Genomic DNA, 10,887 nt, shown 5'->3' with positions numbered 1-10,887 from the left:
CCTGGCCTCAAGTGATCCTCCTGCCTCAACCTCCCAGGATGCTAGGATTATAGGCATGAGCCATTATACCCAGCGTAATTCTATATAATTCTTATAGTATTATTTCTTTATTTTATTTTATTTTATTTTATTTTATTTTAAATCAGAGTCTCACTCTGTTGCCCTGGGTAGAGTATGGTGGTGTCAGCCTAGCTCACAGCAACCTCACACTCCTGGGCTCAAGAGATCCTCCTGCCTTAGCCTCCTGAGTAGCTGAGACTACAGGCACTGGAATAATGCCCAGCTAATTTTTTTGATTTTTAGTACAGTCAGGGTCTCGCTCTTACACAGGCTTGTCTTGACCACCTGAGCTCAAGGATCCTCCTGCCGTGGCCTCCCAGAGTGCTGGGATTACAGGTGTGAGCCACCATACCCAGCCTCTTGCAGCATTATTGCTGTCCTATAATTGTCTATGTGACTTTTAAAAATACGGCCACTAGAATCAAAGATAAGTGACGATGGCTAGAGAAGGCTTCTCCTAAAAACCATCCTTCCCCGAGAAGTAGAATCCAGAAAAGTGAGGGAGCACAAAAAGCAGAGCCTATGAGGCTTATGAGAGCCCAGTGACTGGAGTTCACAGCTCCTTGCCCTGGGCAGGATTCCTGTATGTCTATGATTTTTCAACCAGTGTACCACAGACACACTGGTGTACCATGAGAGTATTGTAGGTATGCCTGGAAAATTTTTTAAAGATCATTAATTATGGGAGTTCCCATAGCTCAGTGGTTAGGGCCCTGGCCACATGCTGCAGGGCTGGTGGGTTTGAACCTGGCTCAGACCTGCTAAACAAACAAACAAAAAAAAAATAGCTGGGCATTGTGGCAGGACACCTGTAGTTCCAGCTATTATGGGGGCTGAGGCAAGAGAATCTCTTGAGCACAAGAGTTTGAGATTGCTGTGAGCTGTGATGCCACAGCACTCACTGAGGGTGACAAAGTGAGACTCTTTGTCTCAAAATAAAAAAGGTCATTAATTATTTTCAAAAGAAGTTCAAAGCACAGTAAGCATATTTTTTTAATCAACATAATTTAAGTGTCCTGTGAGATAAAGATGGTTGAAAATACTGCTGTATGTAGAGATTCTTGCCCCTCTGGAACTGTCTGCAATATGTCTGTTTAATCCACATCTTTTACGGCATCCCCACAAATAGTAGCCTGGTGCGATGGGGTCTAAAGAACTGCATTCAGATGTCATGTCTATTACTCATTAACTTGGTGACTTTGGATAAGTCACCTCACCTCTCCAGGTGTTATTCCTTTCATTCCCCGAAAATAAGACATCCTCCGAAAATAAGACCCACTCACAGGAAAGATAAGACGTCCCCTGAAAATAAGACCTAGAGCATCTTTGGGAGCACACCTTAATATAAGACACTGTCTTATTTTCGGGGAAACAGGGTAGTTATTTTGAAGGTCCTTCCCAGTGCTAACCTTTTGTAAGATCTATAGTGGTGCCATGGTTGAACCATAAACTTAATAGATTAAATAAAGCAGCTGGGGTGCTTCAAAAAGAGGCTCTAGACCAGTGGTTTTCAACCTGTGGGTTGCAACCCCCTTTTTCCTTTTGTAACAACGTGGCAATTAGGAAGGTTGAGATCTGATGCTCTAGATGCTCCATTGAAATGATTTTCTATTACAGTGTTCTGTCGCATTAAATTCTTTGTATAGAGATACTCTGGGAGAAGCATTTTGACATTCTGCTTTGGTTTTTCATTTCTGGTTGCAGCTAACATGGATTTACTAATTGCCATGTAAAAAACTCTCAAAGAAATCTTATTGGCCCAAAAGGAGAATAGTTTGGGGTTAAATCAAACCATGTCTTTCCTGGTCAGTCATGTGCAGCATTTTTTCCCCTTTCATTTGGGGTGAAAGACATAACTTTTGTATTTTAGAGAGTGTAGGAATTAGCTTTTGATTTCCTTTCAGTCTTTTCTTCCCCACAACCAGAAGTCATGTTTTTGCTTGTGTTATACATAGTAGGAGCCTCTTGGGTTAATCTGACATTATATTTTCACTGTCAGTATAGATGCAATGGTAGTTGGTGAGGTCTTTATTCTGGTTCAAGCCTTCAGGGTCACCTTCTATCCACCCTAGAAGAGAGGTTAGAAATGAGGTCTGCCTGGGTGAAACAGCACAGTCAGGATTGCTGAAAGACGGAGGCAGCAGAAATTAAGGACAGCTCCTGGCTCTTAACCTGTCTCTGCTAACTCAGTTTCTTTTATCAAAAGACAAGGGAATAATCCTTGCCATATACTTGACATGGTGCGATGTTAAAAAATGTCTTGTAAATGTTTCAAATTTCTCCATAGAGCAAGACAGCCTCACTGATCACAGACCTGATGATGAGATTCAAGTGATGGCATTCAGCCCTTACAGGTTGTTATTTGCTTAGGATAATTAAGGCTATCTTTTACCAAAATATCATTCACAGCTAATGGTAAGAAAGCAAATACCAACCCAGGACAGTTACTTTGGGACTGGCTTTCTGGGAGGAGATATTCTCTGAATCCATGTGTAGCCACTTTGGCTTTCTCCTCTCGGAATGCCTCCTTCATTCTTAGAACATATGGCTCTCCTCTTTCTAAAGAATGGTTATGCAAGACAGAGAATTACTTGAAAGAACAGTCTGTATGGTTCCTGCCTCAGATTACAGCAGCTGGAGGAGAAAAGATGAGCAAGAAGGCAAGAAAAGCCCATGGAGTATGAAGTTAACCCAGGGAGTGGGTGGATGCTGTTAGGAAATGAAGGAAGAATAAAAATCAAAAGTAGGATCCCGCGGCCAGCCCGCGTGAGGGCCCCAGTCAGGTTGAATGATTATTACACTTCTGAGTGAGGCCTTCAGAGTGACTTGAACGCGTGAAAGTAAAAATAGCAACCTTTAATTTTTCTGAAGACTCACTAGATCTCAGGAATCACAGTGGCCTTGGAAGGGTGCTTGTTCATTCTGGCGAATGTCTAGGGCCTCTGTTTCCTGGTAACACTGAGCAAGCCTTTGCCTACTGGGTGGGCAGATGGGAAGGTTTGGCTTGGAGCCTGCCCTTCATTTGAGGGTAAAAGTGAAAACCCAGAAGCCTTGAAAAAATCAGGACTTGATGCTACTTATAGATAGTAAAGCATCATTGTATTTCTACAGAGAGCTAGGTTGAAATCACCATCTCTACTCACCCCTGTACCAGTGACTGAATTGCTCAGTCACAGGAGGGGAAGAAGCCGGAAGAAGTTACACACAAATAGAACATCATACCCTCGACAGGTCCAGCATCGTCTTTAATGCAGGACAACCTGGTTCCAGAGGCTTGGTTATGCTCCTGGTGAATGTTTAACTCAGATTCTCCTCTATTCTTCAAGGCTTCTGGGCTTCTCCTGGCTTGTCACTGGGCTGCTCAAGAAATGCAAATGAGTGTTCACTTAAGCAAAACACACAGAAAAAGGGTGGTGAAGTACCATAACAAACAGCCCAGGATACCCACACTCCACAACACAGTGACAAGCAGGGTTCTTTTAGAGCAGTGGTTCTCAACCTTCCTAATGCCACGGCCCTATAATACAGTTCCTGTGGGTCATGACCCAAAGGGTGAGAACCACTGTTTTAGAGTGTATTTTCAATAATGGTCCCTTGGGCTCTGGTAGGCTAAGAAGGGTCAGGATAACCTCAGGTGAAAGCCCTTTTTTTTTTTTTTGCAGTTTTTGGCTGGGGCTGGGTTTGAACCCGCCACCTCCCGCATATAGGGCTTTGAGCCACACGTGCCACACATGCCCTTTTTTTTTTTGGCCGGGGCTGGGTTTGAACACGCCACCTCTAGCATATGGGGCTGGTGCCCTACTCCTTTGAGCCACAGGTAGTGGTGATGTCACTACTTAGCCCATAGCCAGAATGGGCCTCCTGGCCCTCCCCATTGCAAGGGCATTAGGAAATCTGGGTCAGCACACACTGAGTGTGTCTTTTCCACACTGTTTTTTGTTTTGTTTTGTTTTTTCAATTCAGGGGAAGAAGGGTCCTGGCACCCACAGGGTCAGATGAGTAGGAACCAGGCAGCACAGGTCAGCTCTGGGATAAGTCCTATTTGGAGGCCTTTGAATTTTGCAAACATGTAGTTCTTATAACCAATGTTTTACTCTTCTTCAAAAAAAATTTATATTCTCAAAACTTGATCATTTCCCTTCCTCATAAGTATTTTAATGATTCCCAAAGCTTACCTGACCAAAGCATTATCACTGTTACTTCAGGGTAACAAATACATTCTGTTGTTAACGGTTTATGTCCCGGGTACTGGCCAAGTTGTAGGGCATAAAATGGTGGGTGAAACAAAGTCCCTGCCTCTAGTCTGGTGGAGGGGCCAATGACCAACTGTCAATTGCCCCTTTGACAGTTTTGGTCATACAACCAAAGCTGGGTATGTGAATGTGGACAAGGTAATGTGTCCTTCTCAACTTTTACTTTTGTTCCAAAGATCAATGTTTTGACAACCTTTGGGGTTGGCACCCTTTGATTAAGGCAGGAGTCCTTAATGTGCAGCTATTAAGTTGAGAACAAGTGTGGAATAGGCACAATATATTAATTAGATGAGAAGTCCCCCCCAGCAACACCCAAGCACACTAGGAGGCATTCTTAAAAGTGGATTATCCCATCTAGGACACACCTTCAGACTTCTGATCCATCCACAGCAGCTCCTGCAGGTGCTTTCCTTGGGCTTCCCCTAACTACTGCTTTCACTGGCCTCACTTTCATCTTGGCCCTGGCAATGCCAAACATTTGTTGAGGTCTAGGGCCACATGTGGTCCCTGTGCTTGGAGCCCTGGCTTCTGAGCCAGGAGTTGTGACCCCCAGGAAAAGTAGTGCCTGGTGCCCAAGGCAAATGACAGACCAGCACTGCAGGAGCTCCCCAATACCTCTAGAGCAGGCGTTCTCAACCTGTGGGTCATGACCCACAAGAACTGTATTAAAGGGTCATGGCATTAGGAAGGTTGAGAACCACTACTCTAGAGGAATTTGAGGTGAGGTGAGATCTGAGCTCAGCTTGTGAGGAAGGAGAGCAGCCTTTTAACCAAAGAAAGTGCATGAGTAGAGGCATCATTGTGGGATGGAAATATGGCTGCAGAGCTTTTATTTATTATTATCGTTATTATTTTTGAGACAAAGTCTCACTTTATCACCCTTAGTAGAGTGCCATGGCATCATAGCTCATAGTAACCTCCAACTCTTGGGCTCAGGCAATCCTCTTTTGCCTCAGCCTCTAGAGTAGCTGGGATTACAGATACCCACCACAATGCCCGGCTATTTTTACAGATGAGGGGTCTCACTCTTGCTCAGGCTGATCTCGAACCTGTGAGCTCAGGCAATCCGCCTGCCTCAGCCGCCCAGAGTGCTGGGATTCCAGGTGTGAGCCACTGTGCTCTGTGATCCCAGCGAGTTATGTAACTTCTGTGGGCCCTGGGTCCTCACGTTAGGTTACTTACTACCAGCTCTAAAAGGTGGTTGTGGTTGTGTGGGGGCGGTGCCTGTGGCTCAAGGAGTAGGGCGCCAGTCCCATATGCTGGAGGTGGTGGGTTCAAACCCAGCCCTGGCCAAAAAACAAAAAAAAAATAAAATAAAAGGTGGTTGTGTGTGTTTAATGTGCAGTTTCTTGCACAGTGGCCCCATGTGGTGGGTAATCAAAAATAGTAATCATAAGATTGTTAACAGCAGGTGAATCATGGCATGGGAGGAATGAAGACTGGGCCTGCTGAACTGGCCTCCGTGTGAGACCTGCTGCACCCAGAACACAGCCTCTCCTCAGTACACACCCTGCAGAACACATGCCCAGTTGCTCTCCAGCTCTGCCCAGCCTGTCCCAGGCCTGGCTCCTTTAGAGCTATACAGGCAGTGGGTGCGGAGCTATAGAGGAATCAAGACTATTGGTTGTGAGCTCCACCCTAGCCAGGATCCTTAATCTCACACCTGGCTGAGCTCCTAGCTGGTGACTCAGACCTTGGTGTCACGTACAGTCTGTACTCCACACCTGTACCAGGTGAGCTTGCTCACATTACTGCCCTCTCTGGGCACCTCCCCTGCAACGGTTCTAGCCTTGGCTGCATAGCACAGTCCTCCACGGAGCGCTGAAATCCCAATGCCCAGGCCAATTCCATTGTCGTGAGGCTCACAGCCTCCCAGGAAGAAACGCAGTGACGCTGGGGCTGCCCTGTCCTCGCGCTTCCTGACGCCCATTGCCCGGCTCAGGTTGGTTCTGTCCGTTTTACTGACGCGTAGATTGGTCGGGGTGAGACCACCATCCGCAGCATGGGGCAAAGACCCCAGCAGTCCTTCAGTCCCGAGCTTGGCGCCGGGCGCGGGCGCCCTCTTCCGTCGGTGCTGGGGAAGCCATGTGGGGAGCAGCCGGAGCCCCGCCACCCACAGCTCTGCGTGGTTGTCATCACGCGGGTGAGCCGAGGGCTGTGAAAATGCTTCCTAGCGTGCGCGGGGGTCTGAGGAGTCAGTTTTGGGGTTTCGTGGTCCTCGGAGTGCACCGCTGTTACCTGTAATTTAATTTTCTTGCCCGAAAGCGTTGCTAATTAAGTCCTTTCTCGGGAGAGCTGTCGCGCCTCTCCCCTACCCCGCGGTTTATTAATTACCCGACACAGGCGAGAGAATTCTCCGCCTCGCTGCCCCTCGGCTGGCAGCCCCTTTTGCTTCCTTCCTTGGGTCTCAACGCTCTTTCCTCCTGGACCAAGAGAGCAAGCAATCTTTACAGTCTGAACAAATACAAGAACATTTCTTCCCCTACTGCTGGTGACCTCTGCTGCCCGGAATCCATCAAAATCAAAAGCGTGTCCTTTCCCTCCCGTCTTTCCAGCTCTGAAATCCTGTCTCCTTTGTCCGTACCCGCTCAACGTTTGCAGAACTAGACCCCGTGGCTTATGGAGGGTCACACGGCCCATGTAGGAATACAGTTGGGACTAGAACTGAGCGCTTCTGAAGGGGAGCCTTACAGGGTTCACAAACTCAGAAGCCTCCAGGGGCAAAATAGCGAGGGGACAGAGTAGGGTGGCTCTGTGTGGGACAGTGGAGAGAGGGTGGCGTCTATAGCAAGGAACCCTGTGCTTGCCCCTTTGGGGGTCATTAATACAACGTGCCCCCCTTGAGGGCCAAGAGTGTGCAACCCTTGCCAAGTCTGAGAGAAAGTCTAGTGTTCAAGGAGGGTCGTGACCTGCCCAGGGCCACACTAGGACCAGTGGGCACTCTGGATTCACAGGGTGGTGACCTTTCCAGGATACCACTGACTGGGGCTGGGGTGGGGGTGGGGGGGCAGTGGCTAGTGCCCTGCTCAGTTCTGGATACCAACACCCTCCTCCCCCACCCCTCCTGCCTTAGCCCTCCTTCTGCTCCTGCAGGGGTCTCCTCCCCACTTCATGCCTTGGACAGCCCCCCATCTAAAACCTCCTCTTAAGAAAGCTTCTGGCCCACCTCTCAGACAGTTGTCATGCAGGAATTCAAGGTGTTTATTGGCAAATATACAGAATTTGAGGGTTGGGGGTGGGGCGAATGCTATTTTTAAGGAAATATTAATGGTGGTAGTTTTAGGCATCATAAGCGGGCCAGAAAAGAGGCATTAGGGAACAGGGAGGATGAGGAAGAGGTCCCCCCTATCCCCAGGCCTGCCTTCTCTCAGGAAGACATCATAGGATTAGCTCTTTTCACTCTGTTCTGGGTCCCAGATCAATCCCCCCCCACCCCTCTGCATGCAGAGAGCTTTGTGCCAGTGCGGCCCTGTCATTGGAGGAGGGGTACCTTCACATGTGACCCCACTTCACCAACCATCCCTTTGGCCCCTCCAGAGACTTCTTTTTCCCTATATGTCATAGAGGAGCTTTTGCAGATTTTTTCTTCACAGAGGCAACTTTCATTTTAGGGTCTTTGGTGCTTCCCCTGCCCCCACATCGGGTGAGCGCACAGGTGTGCCCAGCTATGCTCAGCCTCTGCCAGTGTATGGTCCCGTCCTGCAGGCCCCCTGACACTGCCTGGGAGGGCAGCAGTCCAGAAGGAGCTACAGCCTTTTCCGTGGCTGGGCACCAGCCTTAAGCCCCACAGACACTCTGCCTCCAGAAGCAGCTGCTCTGGCAAATGCAACCTGCCCAGAGTCCTCAGTCTGGGAAGGACTCGAATACGCCTATTCTCACCTGCTGACTATTTGTTCTGAGAAGGAGCAGCTGGGCCTAGTTCCTTTCTCTGTATCCACCAGTGCCTTGCTGCATAGTAAGTGTGCAAGAAATGTGTTGAGTGAATCAATGAATGAGTGAAAACTTGACTCCTTGTTAATTTTCAACAGGGATTTTATTAGGCATCTACAGTAGTCCACAGTAGACTGTCTAGTGTCTGTGTTAGAAGGACAGACCACGGAGCAGGCAGCCTGGGTTTGAATCCTGGCTATGCCATTTACTGGCTGTGAGGCTTTAGGCAAGTTGCACAACCTCTCTGTGCTTTTGTTTCTTTACCTGGAACATAAGGGTTATACTGAATTGTACCTGTAGGGTTGCTATGAGGAATGAATGAGTTAATACAGGTGAAGTGTGTGTTTGACGAGGGCCTGGCATTTAGGGAAGACTCAGTATATGTAGGTCATTATTGCCACTGCTGAATGACTGTATCAACAATAATGTCAGTGCCCTACACCATGCCAGGGACTGGGGGAAAACAAAGGATACCATCATTTCCATTCCTGCCCTCCAAGGATGTGCAATAGAGCTCAGAGACGAAACCCATGGGAGGGAGGGAGTCAGAGCTACAGAGTGTGCTGAGGGTTGTGGGAGTTGGGGACAGAAGGTTCCCCAGGGGGCTGGCCCAGTTGAGACAGGGCCCTAAGGATAACTGCAATGTGCAGGAAGGCCTGGGAATAGTCTAGGCCAAAGAAGAAGGTGTGTTGGGGCCACCAGGTTACAGGGGCTGAGTTGCCCCCACTCCCCCACCCCCCCGGTACAGAGAGCCATGAAGGAGCCACCTTGCCAATCAGGATGAGGCATTGTATATAATGAAAGGTCACTCCCTATGTTTCAGGGTTCCAGCCTTTCCAACTCTACTGAAGCTCCTGGGAGCCATTTTGGTAGGAATGGTATCCTCCTGTCTCATTTGTTGAGGCTGTGCAGGAAGACAAGTGTGACAAGATCTCCCAGAGGCCCCTCTTTGGACCCATAGAGAGCTCTAGGGATCTCTGATGTTCCCAGTTGAGCCCTTCCGCAGCTAAGAGCTGATTTCCCAGGAAATGAATGTAACCCATTGTCTTTGGTCTCCAACTTGGAGGGCCCTGTGGATCCTTTAGAAAAATGAGACATCAACGTGTGCTTGACTCACCCAAATGAGATGCTGTGACCTGGGGTGATCAGAGAAAGGAGGCAGGGTGCTCAAGGAGTGTGGCCTGAGGACAAATTCTCCGATTGTGGCTGCAGATATGTATTCACACCTCATCACTCCTAAGTGCAGACTTGCAATGCCCAGAAATCACCTGGCGTCTCTGCCTCTGCAGTCCCTCTCACCTCCACTCCCACCACACCCCTGCTTCTCTGCCTGGTCAGCTTCTGTTCATCCTGCACAACCCAGAGGTTGCCTCCTCTGGAAAGTCTTACAGTCCACCCACAGTGGAGGGAATGTTCTCCTCTAGGCTCCCATAGCACCCTGTCCTCCCATCAGCATGCTCATGCTGCTAAACCACAACTGCCTGAAATTTGTCCCCTTCCCAGCAAGCTCCCTGTGGTCAGGTGTTGGGTCTTATTCATCTTTGCCTTCCTGGTTCTTGGCATCATGCCAGCGTAGAGTCAGCATCAGTGAATGAGGAATGAATGGAGCAGCTGGGCTGATACCATGCATAGAGAGAGGAACAGGGCAGAAGCTGAGGCCAACATCAGGAGCAGCTGAGCTACCCCCAGACACCCCACCCCCCACTGGCAGGCTCGGGTTCTGCCTCACCTCTAAAGCATCTCAGAATAAGGCAGGAGAAATGTGTCCTTACTCCCTGCCCATCCCTCCTTACTGCCTGGCAGGAGGGGCTGCTTTCCAAGCATCCTTGAAAGCATGCCCCAAGGTGGGGCAGCAGGGAGATGAAGGGGAATCTCATGAGCAATGAGGCCAGTCAGAGGACACTGGATACAGAGAGGAGGCAGGGCATTTGGGGGACCAAATGGATGGACAGGGACAAGGACAATCAGGCTTCTAGGGGAGACTGGCTAACAGATGGCTCCTGAGACCTAAGGACTGAACATAGGTTCAAATCTGTTCAAGTCTGTCCTCTTCCCAAAGCTCCTTGGGGTCCTGAAGCCTAGAGTGAGGCAGCTCCGCTTTGCCTAATCTGACCATTCAGAAAGTGGATACTCTGCTTTGGTTCATGCCCTGGAATTGGGAACGCAGGGGACATCACAGAGAGGCAGGGAGAGTTAAAGACTTGAGCAGAAAGGGCTTTGAATGCCAAGCTAAGGGACCTGGAATGAATTTGACAGGCAATAGGGAACAACTGAAGGTTTTGAGCAAGGGAGCAAGTCACTCCAGGCCCCCTAGCTTGGCATTCAAAGCCCTTCCTGCTCAAGTCCTTAACTCCCTCTGCCTCTCTGTGATGTCCCCTGTGTTACAATTCCAGGGCATGAACCAAAGCAGAATATCCACTTTCTGAATGGCCAAGTATCTCACTCCCACACAAGGGCCAGAGGATCCATGATCGTGCCACAGGCAGATGGTTCTGTCCTAGCTTTGGGAGTCAGAGAATTGTGCTACAAAATATGGCTGGCAGATGCCTCCTGGACCTCTTCCCTTCCTCCACACAAGGCTGCAGAACAGTTAGTTGAGGTTGACAATGTTGACTACCAACTGATGGGCCAGGGATACAGGCCA

At 48.9% G+C, this 10,887-nt stretch overlaps 1 protein-coding gene across 3 annotated transcripts in view; it reads left to right on the top strand.

Moving 5' to 3' along the window:
* The first annotated feature begins 6,134 nt into the window (after positions 1-6,134).
* Positions 6,135-10,887, top strand: part of TMEM63C (transmembrane protein 63C) — a 117,903-nt gene continuing 113,150 nt past the window's right edge. The window contains exon 1 of one of the 3 annotated variants that reach the window (XM_053601792.1): positions 6,135-6,255. The gene's annotated coding sequence lies outside the window, so the exon portion shown is untranslated. The remainder of the gene's footprint in view (positions 6,256-10,887) is intronic. The other 2 variants (XM_053601796.1, XM_053601795.1) reach the window with 2 other exon arrangements.

The sequence above is a fragment of the Nycticebus coucang genome, chromosome 9 (genome assembly GCF_027406575.1).
Source record: "Nycticebus coucang isolate mNycCou1 chromosome 9, mNycCou1.pri, whole genome shotgun sequence".
Classification (NCBI taxonomy): Eukaryota; Metazoa; Chordata; class Mammalia; order Primates; family Lorisidae; genus Nycticebus; species Nycticebus coucang.
Note: the sequence above shows the minus strand (reverse complement) of the source record. Positions and strands in the feature narration are given on the sequence as shown.